The sequence below is a fragment of the Littorina saxatilis genome, linkage group LG7, assembly GCF_037325665.1.
Source record: "Littorina saxatilis isolate snail1 linkage group LG7, US_GU_Lsax_2.0, whole genome shotgun sequence".
NCBI lineage: Eukaryota > Metazoa > Mollusca > Gastropoda > Littorinimorpha > Littorinidae > Littorina > Littorina saxatilis.
In genome coordinates this window covers 51,644,193-51,660,757 of record NC_090251.1, presented here as the reverse complement: position 1 = coordinate 51,660,757, position 16,565 = coordinate 51,644,193, and the positions used below count along the sequence as shown (strand labels likewise).

General features: G+C 43.9%; 1 protein-coding gene across 1 annotated transcript in view; it reads right to left on the bottom strand.

Moving 5' to 3' along the window:
* Positions 1-16,565, bottom strand: part of LOC138971784 (twitchin-like) — a 307,593-nt gene that overhangs the window by 227,476 nt on the left and 63,552 nt on the right. The window lies entirely within an intron of this gene.

Genomic DNA, 16,565 nt, shown 5'->3' with positions numbered 1-16,565 from the left:
GCTTTTGCATTTTGGAAATAAATTCTATTGATTGATTGATTGATTGATTGATGGGGGGGTTGTTCATGTTATTGATCTTGTTCTCTCTCTTTCTCTCTCTGTCTGTCTCTCAGTCTCTGTCTCTTTCTCTGTCTCTCTTTCTGTCTCTCTCTGTCTCTCTCTGTCTCTCTCTCTGTCTCTCTCTCTCTCTGTCTCTCTGTCTCTCTGTCTCTCTCTGTCTCTCTCTGTGTGTGTCTCTCTCTGTCTCTCTGTCTCTGTCTCTGTCTCTGTCTCTGTCTCTGTCTCTCTGTCTCTCTCTCTCTCTCTCTCTCTCTCTCTCTCTCTCTCTCTCTCTCTCTCTGTACACTTGTTTTGCGTCGTTACTTGTCTGACATCTATGTTGCCTGTGCCAGCAAAATAGAGAAAGGGCGAAGTGGGGGTGGTTGTACGTGTATGTGTGTGTGTGGGGGGGGGGTGAGAGGGGGAGGGGTGGGGGAGACTGCAAACACGGCTGCCATCAGCGATGACAATCATAATTTGTTATTTTGTAAAGACACAGGCTAAGAATGGAAAGGTGGGGAGAGAAAATGACAATTAATTGGGAGAGAAAGTAGACAATTAATGGGGAGAGAAAATGACAATTAATGGGGAGAGAAAGTAGACAATTAATGGGGAGAGAAAATGACAATTAATGGGGAGAGAAAATGACAATTAATGGGGAGAGAAAGAAGACAAAGGGATAAGAACTGAGATTCACGGGGGCGGGGGGGGGGGGGGTGTGTGAGGGGGGGGGGGGTGGTGTGGAGACGTCAGAGAGGAAGAAAATGAAAAGGGAGGAAGGGGCTTGTTAGGAGCGAGCGGGAAGACAGACAGACGAACGAACAGGTACAAAACAAAAAAACACGAACTGACCTTAAAGTGGATTAGGACATTCAAGTCAAGTCAAGTCAATTAAGTCAATATTTATTTTTAAAAAAACCTAGGGTTACATGAATTTTAAAAAAATATTGCAATAAACACGACAAAAAAGATATGTAATAATATATGTTTCTGTGTTCGTTCCCGTTTCCCATTGATTAGATTTGCACAAATTGGTTTGTGGTAACAGAAACTAGGCCCAATGTTAATGTAAATGTGTTGTATGTATATCTCCTCTTACGCTACAGGTAGGAAGCTAATTTGTTACTACGACTGTGTGTATCATACTTCCAATGTACAAACCCAATGTCAGCTCAATCTACCCATACACACTAGAGATCGAAGCGTGGACAGTGTGACAAACAAACAAACAAACAAACAAACAGACAAACAAACAGACATACAAACAAACAGACAAACAAACAAACAAACAAACAGACAAACAAACAGAGTGAAACCTATACACACACTTATTTACGTTTGTGTAAAAGGACAGGAAGGAGTGTGGAACGACAACTTATGGCATCTATTGGTAACACAAAACTGAAGATGAACTGGACAAAGGCAGACAGAAAGACAAATCAACAGAAGCCAGACGTACACATACTCACGGATAGAGACAGTGGAATTGCGGAAAGGGGGGGGGGGGGGGTGGTAATCACAGAAAGAGACATGAGATGAAAAAGAACAAGTCGCGTAAAGCGAAAGTACAACATTTAGTCAAGTAGCTGTCGAACTCACAGAATGAAACTGAACGCAATGAAACGCAGCAAGACCGTATACTCGTAGCATCGTCAGTCCACCGCTCATGGCAAAGGCAGTGAAATTGACCAGAAGAGCGGGGTAGTAGTTGCGCTGAGAAGGATAGCACGCTTTTCTGTACCTCTCTTCGTTTTAACTTTCTGAGCGTGTTTTCAATCCAAACATATCATATCTATATGTTTTTGGAATCAGGAACCGACAAGGAATAAGATGAAACTGTTTTAAAATTGACTTCGAAAATTTAATTTTGATCATAATTTTTATATTTTTAATTTTCAGAGCTTGTTTTTAATCCAAATATAACATATTTATATGTTTTTGGAATCAGAAAATGATGGAAAATAAGATGAACGTAAAATTGGAACGTTTTATAAAAAATATAATTTTTTTACAATTTTCAGATTTTTAATGACCAAAGTCATAAATTAATTTTTAAGCCACCAAGCTGAAATGCAATACCGAAGTCCGGGCTTCATCGGAGATAAATTTTCAACCAATTTGGTTGAAAAATGAGAGCGTGACAGTGCCGCCTCAACTTTCACAAAAAGCCGGATATGACGTCATCAAAGACATTTATCCAAAAAATGAAAAAACGTCTGAGGATATCATACCCAGGAACTCTCATGTCAAATTTCATAAAGATCGGTCCAGTAGTTTAGTCTGAATCGCTCTACACACACACACACACACACACACACACACACACACACATACACCACGACCCTCGTCTCGATTCCCCCCTCTATGTTAAAACATTTAGTCAAACTTGACTAAATGTAAAAATAAAGAGCGAAAGAGAGAGAGAGTGAGAGACAGAGACAGAGACAGATGGACAGACATGCAGAGATGGACAGACAGACAGACATATAGACAGACAGACAGACAGACAGACAGACAGACAGAAACAGAAAGACAGAGAATGAGAATAGAATCCAATAGTATCACGCAAACAGCATGTACCCACTGCCAAAGTATCGCTTTGAGCAAATAGTTACACTATAAATAAAAGGAGGAAGGTTTGGCACTTCATACTGTTTACAGAACAGCGGGAAGTAGTTTTCATCATGTTGCACAAGTTCTCTGTTGCCCTCAATAGGGAATTTCTCCTGGGAAGCCGAGTAGACACCCTGCGGTTCTTTCCATGTTATAACCGCGCTCAACTTTAGTGTGTGTTCGTTAGTTATTACTTACAACCTTATTGCATGCCTGTGTCCAAGATGCAACAGAAATCCTTAACGTGCGCAAGCAAGGGCATAATTAGAAATGCTGTGGTTCACAAAAGCAGCACAGATACTAACAAGTTTATGTACACAACCGTATATACAGATTTGTTGTAAGCTAAACATTTTGTGTATCTGTGTATCTGTTCGTCTGCCTGTCTGCGAGAAACTGAGACATAAACACAAGATGCACGCCAATGACTTGCATTTTATAATTCCCTACCAATTTGCCTACAAGACTTAGCTTTATCAAGGCATCTTTGTCCAAGTATGATATCAACCACCTACGCGTGCATATGCCGCAATAGTTGTACAGTCGGTCGAACGTGCCCTGTTTCACCAACGAGTCTTTTTTCCCCTCTATTATGAGTTATTTCTAATATGCTGACTGTTAGCAAATGATAACAAGACATGTCGAGAAAAAATATATCAAGCATGAGCCTTTTAGGCGAATGCTGATATCGTTTGTGAGACATGTCCAGGCTGTTATCATTTGCTAACAGTCAGCATATTAGAAATAACGGTTTTATTACCGTTTAATTCGACCAAAAGAAATTTCGAAGCGACCCCGCGAATTAGACAGAACAGCCGCAATGGGAACTTGAGGGCTTCTACCTGATTATGCCTGTCAGTCAAAGAATTCTCGTGACCTGAGTCAGCCAATCAGAGTAACACACCTGACGTGATGAATATTCACAGGTCAAATGCCTTTGACACACAACAATCTCACAAGATAAACCATGTTGAACATGCGTTTCGGTTTCTTCGCTTTTTCTCGTTGAACAGAGAGCGACAGATTTAGAACCGACTCCAGACGGATGGGAAATGACGTAAAGATACATTTGATGTAAAGCGAGTGACGCAATTTCACTTGATTTTTGCGAACTTTGATCATTTTGATTTCAAGTGAGCGGTCCGCATTGCACACTCAGACGATGGGCGGTGCCTTGCTGTTCCGTAATGCACCCACCGACAAAACTCGCTTTTCGGTATTTTTTAGATAAAGAGAGTATTATCTGACAGCATTTGAAGTGTCATTCTTTAGAATAAATCACGCTGATATTGTTGAATTACATTTTTACTTTGTCTTGTTAATTTTTAGCGTGATAAACAAAAAGGGTCCCTGCCTGAACGTTATAACATTTAGAGGGTCACCCAGAATCCGTCCTGATTGGTCAAAAGGCCATATGGGGCACTGAATTGGTAATAAAATTATATATTGCTATTTCATATGGTACGTGTATTTCCATTGGTCAATTGGGCAAAACTGAGTTCAGTGCAAAACTGATATCGACAACATTTCCGTCGATATCAGTTTTGATATCGACGACCTGTTTATTGCTTCCCCACTTCAAAAACAAAAACACCTAAATTTAAAAACAAAGAAATATATATGAAAATGTAATTATCCTAGAATTTAGTTGAGCAAGTGACTAAAGACTTTTTGATAGGAAAGACATTTTGAAATACTGAAAAGTACAACAAAAGAGTGAACAAAAAGAAATAATAATCAGAGGGAGGGATATGGAACAGCCAAAACTGAGACAAATACTTTTGTAATTTCTTTACAGTAAATACAAAATGTCTAGAGAATTAGCAATATATCTAACATTGACTGACTGTGTGATGATATCTTCTGCTATTGGTCTGTTGAGACAGTGATATCAAAATCTCGACCTCCGGTCTCGATTTTGATATCACTGTCTCAACAGACCATAGCAGAAGATGTCATCACACAGTCCGTCAATATTGGGTAATAATACACCTCTCCGTAGCGACTACCTTTCTCTAACGACCGCTTCTGGTCGGTCCCTTAAGCTTATGTGATCGTTTCAAACTGGTTGGACTGGTATTACAATGATCCACGTTTGTATACATGTGTGACCATGATATTCAAAAAGTGATTTTCACACACGACGCACTTGTTTCTTCTGTCAGTTGCGACCGAGGCTGTCATGCCGCTGCCGCTGCCGTGCCGCCATCGCGTCACTATACTGAAACACAGCCGCAAGCGTAACACCCTATCTTTGCTCCTACAGTACAACTGATATTCCACTGAAGACCGTTCGTTGGGGTTTCTGTTATCTGCAAGTCTGCTCTGCTTGACTTTTGCACAACAGTAGCCTACTTAGTGCGGTTGATGGGGTCTATGTCGACCAAAAGAGTGGGATTCCTGTAGGTGGAGTTCCTGGAGGGGGATTCCCACAGGATTTAGTTCCTGCAGCGTGTCGCTGATATCGCTGAAAGTCACGTGATGCTTGGCGACATCGGTAACATTTGATGTTTTTCAATCTTTTTTTATATTTCTTAGAAATTCGAGTATGGTTTGCAAGTTTTATTGAAAAACTCCACCCTGTGGGATTCCCTGTATACAGGGAATCCCCCTTCAGGAACTCCACCTACAGGGAATCCCACTCTTTTGGTCGACATAGACCCCATCAGCCTTAGTGCGGTTAGGTGATATACCGATAATATATCACTTGATCCTTTCACTGAGTCTTTGACACACGACTGGCTGTCTGTCAAGTTGCTCAGGCCCTTCTGCGAGAATAATGCAGAATGAGGTCATAAATAGACAAGAGAGACAAATTGGAAATAATGAAAGAATTCCAGAAGACCACACAGATTTCCGTGTGAGGTTCTTGCATGGGCTAGGTATGTTCTCGGTTTTCTCAGCTAGGACTATTTATCACAAAACGCAGACTTCAGTCGTTTGCCTCAATCAGCCGACCGGAAGTGTGGAACATGTGTCCAAGGTAAGGGGCTCTTAACTCTTCCAGACCGCTGATAATTCTGACAGAGTTATTTCAAAAATCGTCTATTATCTGAAGATCGTTGTACCGTGCATCTGAGGGACTAAGGACTTCAGAGCCTGAGAAAGATGGCTTGGCCAAACTAAAGACAAGTATGAAATACACGCATGACCTATGGTGTTAAAGCATCACATTTGCGTTCTGCCTCCATTCTCTCTTGTATACTATCAATGTTCCCATGAAACTACTGCCAAGACTGGAAAAGCAAGTGGCATACACAATGCTGCTGACAATGCAGTGAAAATTGGCAAGAGCACGTGAAACTCGTCACAGTGTGTTTTTGGAAAGAACACCACTAAGGACCCTGAAGATCGCGACCTGACCTGTGGAGGAAATGAAGCGTACTGAATGATCAGTCATCACTTAGAAAGGGGGGGGGGGTGTTACGTGTTAGGTTTTTTGTATTGTTCCTATATCGTACATGGGATTGTGTTAAGGTTAATGTCTATTTGTGACCCTCCACCACAAAATGAGTCGCATGTCACCTCGCGCGGTTCTGCGCTAGGCTTAATAAAAGTCCGGGGAGTGTCTGGTAACAGTGTGAGGGTCACCTTAGTCACAGGCTTATAACTCAAACAGTTTTCGCTCTTTTCTAAAACGGTTTTCACCACTGGATAGAGCATAAAAAACTCTTTAGGAAAATGTAACAATATGAAAATCATGCAAAGGTGACATGCGACTCATTCCGTGGTGGAGGGTCACATTTACTGGTTTTGTACTGTCTCAAATACGCAGTGTTTCGTTTCATGTATACTGTTCAAAAAAAGAAACGCATAGCTTGTAATATTTGGTTAATTTAGTTATATGGCTACAAGGATATCCACCAAACTGCAGAAAATGTTTATCTGGTCGTCGACCTTTCGTCCATTGCCACAAGTGAGCTCTGCACGTGACGCATGCGTTATCAGTGGCTACAATGTCAAAATTGCTCATTTGGCATGACCACTCGTCATGCTTCAGTGTAATCTCGTGAAACTCGGGGAATATTGAGCTCTCACCATGTCTTCCAAAACCCATAAAAGCGGATTGTTCGCCACAAAGAAATCAGACGACAATTCAGCGACGAAAGATGGCCCGATTGAGCAGAGAAGACCGCCAAATTGCATTGGGTCGTTTACAAGCAGGCCAAAGTCAAAGTGCAATCGCCAGGCACTTCCACGTGTCCCAGAGCACCATCAGTAGACTGTGGGTCAGGTTTCAAGCCACTGGCTCCGTTGCTGACTTGCCACGAGCGGGAAGACCAAGGGCAGCAACTGCTGCTCACGACCGCTTCATACGGCTCCGCCACCTCCGGAATCGTTTCCTGTCGGCCTCATCTTCTGTCCAGGCTCTCCCCGGGCCACACCGATTATCGGACCAGACCGTGCGGAACCGCCTGCATGAAGCTGGTTTGAGAGCTCGCAGACCTCACAGAGGAGCTGTCCTCACCCGCCGCCATCGCCAGAACCGAGTGCAGTGGGGCAACCAGCACCTTCGCTGGACCGTCCGGAATCACTGGAGGCACGTGTGGTTCAGCGACGAGTCCTACTTCCTGCTCCAGCGACATGATTGTCGGAGGAGGGTCTACCGGAGAGTAAACGAACGTTACGCGCCCAACTGTGTGGATGAGGCACCCGTTCATGGTGGTGGAGGCGTCATGGTGTGGGGGGCGATCAATACCGCTGGAAGGAGCACCCTGGTGCACATCCAAGGGCGCATAACTGCCCAGCGATACGTGGAGGAAATTCTGCGCCCACACGCCCTTCCTCTTCTGGCTGACCAGGATGCCATATTCCAGCAGGACAACGCTCGCCCGCACACAGCACGACTCACCACCCAGTTCCTCACCGACCACCATGTCCAGGTGCTTCCCTGACCATCCATGTCGCCAGACATGAACCCGATAGAACACCTCTGGGATGAATTGGACAGACGTGTGCGCAGGCGAGAAGAAGCGCCGGCAAATCACCGCGATCTATTGCAGGCACTTCAGGAGGAGTGGGACACCATCCCACAGCAAGATATCCGGCATCTGATCCAGTCCATGCCCAGACGGTGCCGGGCAGTTGTTGCTGCTCAAGGCAGTCACACCCCCTACTGACTTGACAGCCTCGGCACCCAATCGTATTGATTGACTGATTGATTTGAAGATGCAAATGAACTGTGTGTGCATTCAACTGTGTCCATACCAAATTTCAAACAAATAATCTAAATATTGGATTTTCTGTTAATTTTTTCGAAAAATAAAACAAATTTGGCAAGTAGCAACTATGCGTTTCTTTTTTTTGAACAGTATATATTGCACTATTTTATATCTTACAATACATGTCCTGTACTGGGAGAAGTCGACTACGCCACGTATACCTCGCGAAGCTGGCTGCACGAAGCTTCAGCACTGAGTTTTTGACCAAAAAGACTTCGCGAAGTCGGCTTCGTGAAGTCGACTTCGGGCTGGTTTTTGACTTTTTGTAACGTTTTTAGATCTATCTTCGCGTTCTGATAGTGTTCTGTTATGTAAGTTATGACAACAAAGAAATATCTCCTTTGGGATCGCCACTACCTGAGTCTATGAAGTGTTGTGATAGGTGTTTCCTGCATCAAGAATTCCTCTGGGTTGCTCACTTGTTCCGGGATGTGGGCGATGCTCTGCGGGCTGTGTATGTACAAGCAAAGGGGTGCAAGGGGACGAAAGAAGAAGACCTGAAGCGACCCATGGCGTACTTACCGAGCAAATTCTAATGTCTACAAACACCAGAGGTAAGTCAAGGGGGGGGAGGGGGTTGTATGTTGTTTGAACCCTGACAGTGTTGTGGTATACACATTGGTGTACTTGTATTTGGGAATGTTGCGGTACAGACGACAGAACCTCACAGTGTAGATAAAAACAATATGCATGTACGTGTACGTGAACAGTGAATGTTGGTTGGTGTCTGTCTCCCCAACTCCCCTCGCTCCCTTCGTACCCCCTCCCACCCACACACCGTTTCTCTCACTGATTACTCCCCCCCCCCCCCCCCCACACGTACATGCAAAGCAAGTGTTGGTTGGTGTTTGTGTCCCAAATTTCTCTCTCCCTCCGAAACCACCTCCCCCCCCCCACCCTCTCTCTCTCTCCCTTAACCCCCTTCCCCCACCAAGCCCCCCCCCCCCCCCCCTTCCTCGCCAACACACAAGATCGTTGTCTTGAATGATGCTCCATAGACACGTAGGCTATGCCTGGTTTGTTTGCACTCAGTACTTCGTGCTGTAGTTTTTTCTTGTCAGTAAAACCTTGTTACTTGCTGTCATGACAACTGCAGACAACCCAAGAGATTGAAAGCTCTTCTCAGCAGACGTATTTTTCTTTTGAGACATTTCCAGGGGAGGGGTAGGTTTCCAGACACTTCGTGTGTGTGTGTTGAAATAGCTGGTGGTTGCTGGTTGGGGGGGGGGGGGGGGGGGGGGGGGGGGCGGGGGTAGAGAGTGTGTGGGTGTCATACTATATGGGTCATGACCTTTTTCTTACAGCCTCAATATGCTTTTGAACTTCGTGTTAAAGATATTACGACTGCTCGTTTCTCTCAGAGAAAACATCGTAAGAAAACTCAGGTTGCATTTATATCAGACTTCCCCTACTTGCACTTCAAAAAGTATGGGTAATGTGTTATTACAAGGATCGCAACGCGAAAAATAGTTTGACTCTTGCATTATGAAGTTCACTGAGCTTTTTGTTCTTTTCATTTTTTTTCTCGGTTTATTCTCCTCATTCTCTCACGTTTTGTTCTGGCTAAACGATCCTTTTCCAGTCTGTTCTTGTGTTATATTTTCGACAGATTGTAACGGGTTCTTGTTGTTGGTGTTTTGGTTTAAAACAAAAAAATTCTGTTTTGGGGGGCTGGTCCCATTTGATGCACATACAGTATCTGTGACTGGGGAAAGTTTATGCCCGAGTGTGGCAAGGATACGGAATCCAGGATACGATGATCTAACAACGCGAACAAGTAGCAACATGCTCGGACAAACACAGTAATTAACGCCCTCACTGCATGTCTGCCACTCACGATACAGGCATGAGACCAAGGGTAGGGCGGATGGTGGCGAGAGAGGTGAAGGGACAGGGATTGTTAACAGTGCCGTGTGCATAGCTGTGAGCAGTGCCCGCCAATGTTTAGCTCAGGCATCGTCGCGGCAGACGCGCCTTAGTTCTCTGCAGGAAAATGCAGCGCGCTTATCTGGCCATCTGGCCAACTATCGTCCTCATATCTAAGGCAGACTGATACCAAGAGGTGTAAGTTACACCCGCCTTCAGGCTCAGGCATTTTCAAACGCTCGACTCAAGACTAGATAAATGAACGATCGTAAACTTCACTGGAGCATCAAACCTTCTTTGCTTTGATGAGACGAAGCCGAAAAGCACCGTTATGAGTTCTAACAAGCAAGACTAGAATAAGATACAATCGTAATAGTACCTTGCTGCAGATCAACAGGAAGACTACCTGCTCAGTGACACAGGTAAATTATCAGGAATATGTGTATTACCTGGCAGACCAGCGCACGGTGAAAGATAAGACAACTCTTCCACGGTCGGATAAAACCTGGACAGGTAAAAACAGCTGAAACCCTTGACATCCCCACCAAGAACAGCGCGGTCACACAGGTAATAAACACACCGAGCGAGCTTTACTTCTTCCACTTCAAAACGAACACAGACATTGCCAGGATCGGCGCGCCAATACAAACATCGTAGTTCTAATCGCGCTATACTGAGAGAGCTACATCTTGGCCCAGAAACACGATCAGGAAAGAAAAGCACGCCGGAAGTAGAGACAAGGACTAGCCCCGCGCTATTTCACGGAAATTGTTTAAATGGTTTCCACGTGCAATGGATTAGGAGAATGCTTGCCCCGAGAGACGAGGAGACCCCATTATTGCATACTTGCTTGGCAGGATGAATTAGACAGCGGTTTTGACGTAATCTACGCTCGTAAAAACTTCACTGCGGGACTGCTGTATGCCGACCTGCGTCTGCGTTGCATCCCAGATTTTGCAGACGAAGGAGAAATCTGCGGCAATAAATATGATCAAGACGCGCTAATGGATTGTCGATCGCATTTAACGCTGTGTTTGCTGTTGAGATGATTGAATGGGCGGTTCTGGTGAGGTTATGCCCCCTCTTTCTTTCGGTTGGTAACTGGCGCCACCTCGCGGCAAGATCACACGAGAAAGGGAAAAAAACTTGCATTGGTCCCAAATAGTATATCGGTTTGGTAACAGTTCGTGTGTAAGTCGTGCATTTTATACGGTAAACAGACAATGGTCGGTTCTGGTGAGGTTATGCCCCTTCTTTCTTTCGGCTGGTAACTGGCGCCACCTCGCGGCAAGATCACAGGAGTTGTCTCGCGTTATCACCCCAGAAGCGCTCATTACATCCAACACAGCCTCTTGTCTTTCCGTAAAAGGCGGTCCTTAATACAGCCCGAAGTCGACTTCGGGAAGTCTTCCGAAAACTCAGTGCTGAAGCTCCGTACGGCAAGACTCGCGAAGTATAGTTTGCGTAGTCGACTTCAATCAATGAGGCTTATATCGCGCATATTCCGTGGGTACAGTTCTAGGCGCTCTGCAGTGATGCCGTGTGAGATGAAATTTTATACGGCCAGTAGATTGCAGCCATTTCGGCGCATATTTACCTTTCACGGCCTATTATTCCAAGTCACACGGGTATAGGTAGACAATTATTAACTGGGCCTAAGCAATTTTGCCAGGAAAGACCCTTTTGTCAATCGTGGGATCTTTAACGTGCACACCCAATGTAGTGTACACGGGGGGAGGGTTCGGACACCGAAGAGAGTCTGCACACAAAGTTGACTCTGTGAAATAAATTTCCGCCGAACTTGGGATCGAACTCACGCTGACAGCGGCCAACTGAATACAAATCCAGCGCGCTACCAACTGAGCTATATCCCCGCCCTTCGCGAAGTCTTCCGAAAACTCAGTGCTGAAGCTCCGTACGGCAAGCTTCGCGAAGTATACTTTGTGTAGTCGACTTCGCCCAATTAAGAACAGGCTTAAGCCTCGGTAGAATGGAAACATCCATTTCTCCCTCCCACCCAGTTCGGCAATTAATAATAATAATAATAATAATACGAGAATTTATAACGCGCACTTATCTCACCACAAGGCGACTCAAGGCGCACTCATACACATTCTTTCGCATTAACAACTCACTATGAAGATGGATCCATACGCTTATGTGAATGACGTCAGACTGACTTGGACTGTCTGTTTCATTCATCAGATCTGCCCTTTTTCCCAAGCCTCTCATTCACGGCTACTGTGAATGACCCGGGGACTTTACTGTAGCCTTCTGTTGGCCCCTCATTAATGACAGAGACCTAAATCCCACCAAAACTATATATATGAATGGAATGTCATCTTCATTTAATTTATGCGTAAGTGTATATGAGTGTGCATGAGTTGTTAATGCGAAAGAATGTGTATGAGTGCGCCTTGAGTCGCCTTGTGGTGAGATAAGTGCGCGTTATAAATTCTCGTATTATTATTTAAGTTATTGAGACATCCCAGTGCACAAAGGGATTTATAGAGCAAATCGAGAAAATTCATTATTGAACGAAGCGCATAGCGCTGAGTTCAATAATTATTTTCGAGATTTGCTCTATAAATCCCTTAGTGCACTGGGATTGTTTCAATAACGATATTGTCAGTACCGCCAGAGAAAAAAAGAAGATTCAAAACGCACATTTTGCAACGCGCATTTGGATAGGCGTAACTGTGTGGTCAGGTTTGTGTCACTGGATCTACTTTTGTGTGGGCTGTCTCAAGTGTGTCGTGCTTTCGTCACACGCAAACTCTTGTTTTAATTTCTGTTGGTAAATTCCAGTGTAGCGTTAAGCTAAAAAGTGATGATCTTTCATAGAGACCTCATTTAAACTCGGAGAAAGGACTCTGCTCTTAATTTGCGATTCGAAACCTTCATCGAGCTTCGACAGATTGACTGTGCAGAGTTTTGCCCCTTGCCAAGGTCGACGGAAAGCGGCACATTTTCAAAATAAATGTGGCATGTTTCTCGTGTGGTATCTTCACTCATCGGGGAGTCTGGTACTAAATATGAACGGTAAGAATGCTCTGAACCCTACACGTATTATATCCCCATCGTTTTTTCGTTCACATTTGCCCAACATGTTAATTTGCTGAGCGGGGTTTATGTCGTCTGCTAGGGCAATCAAACCACTGCAGTCTCAGTCTGCACTGAGTCTGCACGAACGAGGCAGGCTGGAAATAAGTCTTATATATGGTAAGAACGTTCTGATTGTTCTTGCCTTGAAATAATAATTCGGAAACCATTCATTTACTGAACTGATGCAGTCGTATTTCAGTGTAGTCAGTGCTACGTATGACAGAGTCGATCGAGTCAGTCTTCCAAACTGATCTAGCTGGTACGTTATCGGAATAACACTTGTGTTTTCTGCTAGCGGGTGGGAATTTTATACTAACTCATCATTTGGTAAGCTACATGCCACTAACACGGCATATGAGAAGAATCTATGCAAGTCGGCGAAAATTAGATGAAATACAGCAGCTTCTATTTTTAGATCTGTGGCACAGGCACATGCAATCTGTCAGAAAAAAGACCACTTCTGCTTTAATTGAGAAGCAGGGAATTTATGGTCATTTGGTATTGTGGATAATATAAGCTACATGTCATTAATTAATTCTGAGGATGAGAGCACAGTCTTGCTTAGGCAAAGGGCGGAAGAATACGCTCTGTGGAAAAGTTAGCGCACTCCAAGAGTGCGCTAACAGTCACATCGCCATTAGCCAATCAACTGGTTCACATCAGTCATGTGACACCATTACTTACTGACAATTATTATTATTAATTGCCGAACTTTTGGCAGAAGGGGTGAAGGCGAAACCAAGAACTGTCTAAAACTGTCGAAACTTCAATGGCAATTTCGGCGAATTTCCGGAACAAAATAAATTCGAGCAAGATGCGTACCGTATACAGAACACTGAGCTTTACGACTGAGTATAGACTTTCAATTCTCCGAACAGTATCGTTGGTTGTCGATGTTTCTTGTGTCAAAAACCCAGGGGGTCCATCCAAGACTGATTAAGCATTGATCTTTTTACATTCAAATCCAAAAACAAAGAGACTGCCAACGTTCCAAAATTCAGAATCAAAAAACAAAAACGGTAGGTTGTTGGAACGTTTGTATTTTTGTTGGGTCGAAATATCTGTCAATGTTTTGTTTTAGCAATAACAAACGTCCAACAACCTATACCTTTCTTGTTATTTTATTCTTTCTTTCTTTCTTTCTTTATTTGGTGTTTAACGTCGTTTTCAACCGTTCAAGGTTATATCGCGACGGGTTATTTTATTCTTTTTATATTCAGTCAAGTCATGGAAAGTTTAAACGAGGGCGGAAAGGGAGGTTGTGTGCAGATAATGTTATCATGAGAGCGGAATATTGGTTGAAAAAGATAAGCGTACATGAGTACACCTAACACCACTGCAAAATCGCAGACAATCAGCACCTTTTGAAGTGATAATGGAGTGTGTAATTGCTGTGAAGGTTAGGGCGTCACAAAAAGCAAATTTTTCATTAAGATAAGTTGAATTGATGTGTCTGCAGTTGATATAAAAAAAATCTGTTTTTATCATAATATTCTATTCGAAAATATTTTCCTTTTTACCTTTCCTTCCATGGGCGTGGATACGAAAAAAGGAGTGATAAAACGAAGGTATGTCGGTACTTTGCTGAAGTTTTCCTATAAAATGCTAAATTGTATGAGTTTATGTAATTTGTTATCACCTAATTCAGTGTTATGTTATGGCAGAAGGAATCTTTCAGATATGCATGTGAGTCTAATATAGTTTGTCCTACAAGACATACGTTTCGTGGTTTGTCTTATTTAGTTTCCTGTAAGTTTTATAATGTCCAACGTCAGAAGTTGCCTTTGAATGTTACAATATTATATAATAACAGGACGTGTGTGTGTGTGTATGTGTGTGTGTGTGTGTGTGTGTGTGTGTGTGTGTGTGTGTGTGTGTGTGTGTGTGTGCGTGCGTGCGAGTGTGTGTGTGTGTGTGTGTGTGTGTGTGCGTGGGTGCGTCTGGGCGTGCGTGCGGGCGTGCGTGCGTGCATGTATGTGTGTGTGTGTGTGTGTGTGTGTGTGTGGGCGTGCGTGCATGTATGTGTGTGTGTGTGTGCTATTATTGCAACCAGCATTATAGTACAGGCGACCCGCTTTCACAATCACATCACATCAGAACGCTTCACGATGATAACACTATACCTGAGGGTCCGATTATGTACGTATGGATGGACGATGCTTCTGTCCCACGGAGCTGGGTCCAATAGGGAGTAGATTTGTTGATACGCTGCTTTATCATATACGTGTATAACCTAGTAGTTTTTATACTCGACGATATCCATAGTCACCAGAATGAATGTCGGGGAGAATGATAACACTGCCTGAGGGTATACGCGTACATGACCTTGTTTTTACACTTGAGCTGTTGCCAACACGTCCGGTCTGATATTCTGACCCAAAATCCTTGCTGACTGGGATTAGTTCCTGTATGTGTCATGTTATCTTATCAATGTACTTCTGTTCCTGTGGATGTCGGTAAGCAGGCCAAAAGGACAGAACCAAATAATGGACCGGAGTACATCTCTGACACAGAATGATAAGGATGCGTAAAGTGCTGTTCACATGACAGACTGGCAACCAACTTGTCACCAACTTTAGTCGTTTGAAAATCGCGCCCGAGTCGTTGAGGCCGAATCGGGGAGAAGTCTGCCATGTGAACAGCCCCAGTGACTCGCGCCAGACTCGCGAACGACTCGCGCCAGACTCCAAAACCCAGTTGAGCACTGCCCGACTCAGCCGTGACAAGCCAACGACTTGCGTCAGACTTTTCTTATCGCGCGAACTGATTGGTTAGCTCTAGCCACTGAGTTAAATATAGACGTATATCGCATTTTTACTGATCGCATGACAAAACATGCTGTTGCCATTGGTCAACTAGGAACTGTATATCAATTGACATCGCGCAGGAAGTTCCCAGCGAATTTGATATCGCGCTGGAAGTAGTTCATCAATTTTAATTTTGAAGAATAAAATCTCACCTGAAGGAAACAAATGTTAAATTTATCACAAATTTATAAAAGAAAAGTAATTGAATCATAAAGATTAAGCTGTGCAATGAATACAATCAAACTGTTCCCACCCAGCTTTAACAGAGAAGTAGTAGAAAAGAATGTTACAATCTTACCGACTGAGGTAGTTGGAACAGCCATAAACAAAGCTGACCTTGAAAGTACCAGTAGTGCCTAGTGGCAGTACTTACTGAGAAAACTGTGAGATCTCTTGCAGTATTTCAGCGCACATCACTCACAAAAAGGCAGGAAATGAGCAGCCGATTTAAACAGTTCGCACCTGCATGAACCATTGTCCATCTTTCTTAGTCGTAGCCATACAACATCAACCAAACAACTTTCAGCATCTATCACAGTCACAGCGCCGTCGGAGGACGCCATTTTGGATGAGTCGTATAGCGGGGCTCACACACAGGCGGAGCAAGCGGAGCAGGCTGCTCCGATCCTGCTCCGCTCTCCACCTGCCCTCTCACACACAAGCTCCGGTTCCGGAGCAGGCTGCTCCGATCCTGCTCCGGTAGGGGATTCCCCTATGATATGACGTAGTTTCTCCACTCGCGCTGTCTCATGGGAAATATTTGTACACGTGGATAAGCTAGGCGGAAAAAAAACACCGTGATGTTTACCAAAGGAGACAAAAGTCTTGTCTTTTATCGCAATTACTGAACATATTTCTAAATGGACTCTGTATAAGTCAGTGTGTATGCGTGTGTGCCAGTGCGTTTTAGAGC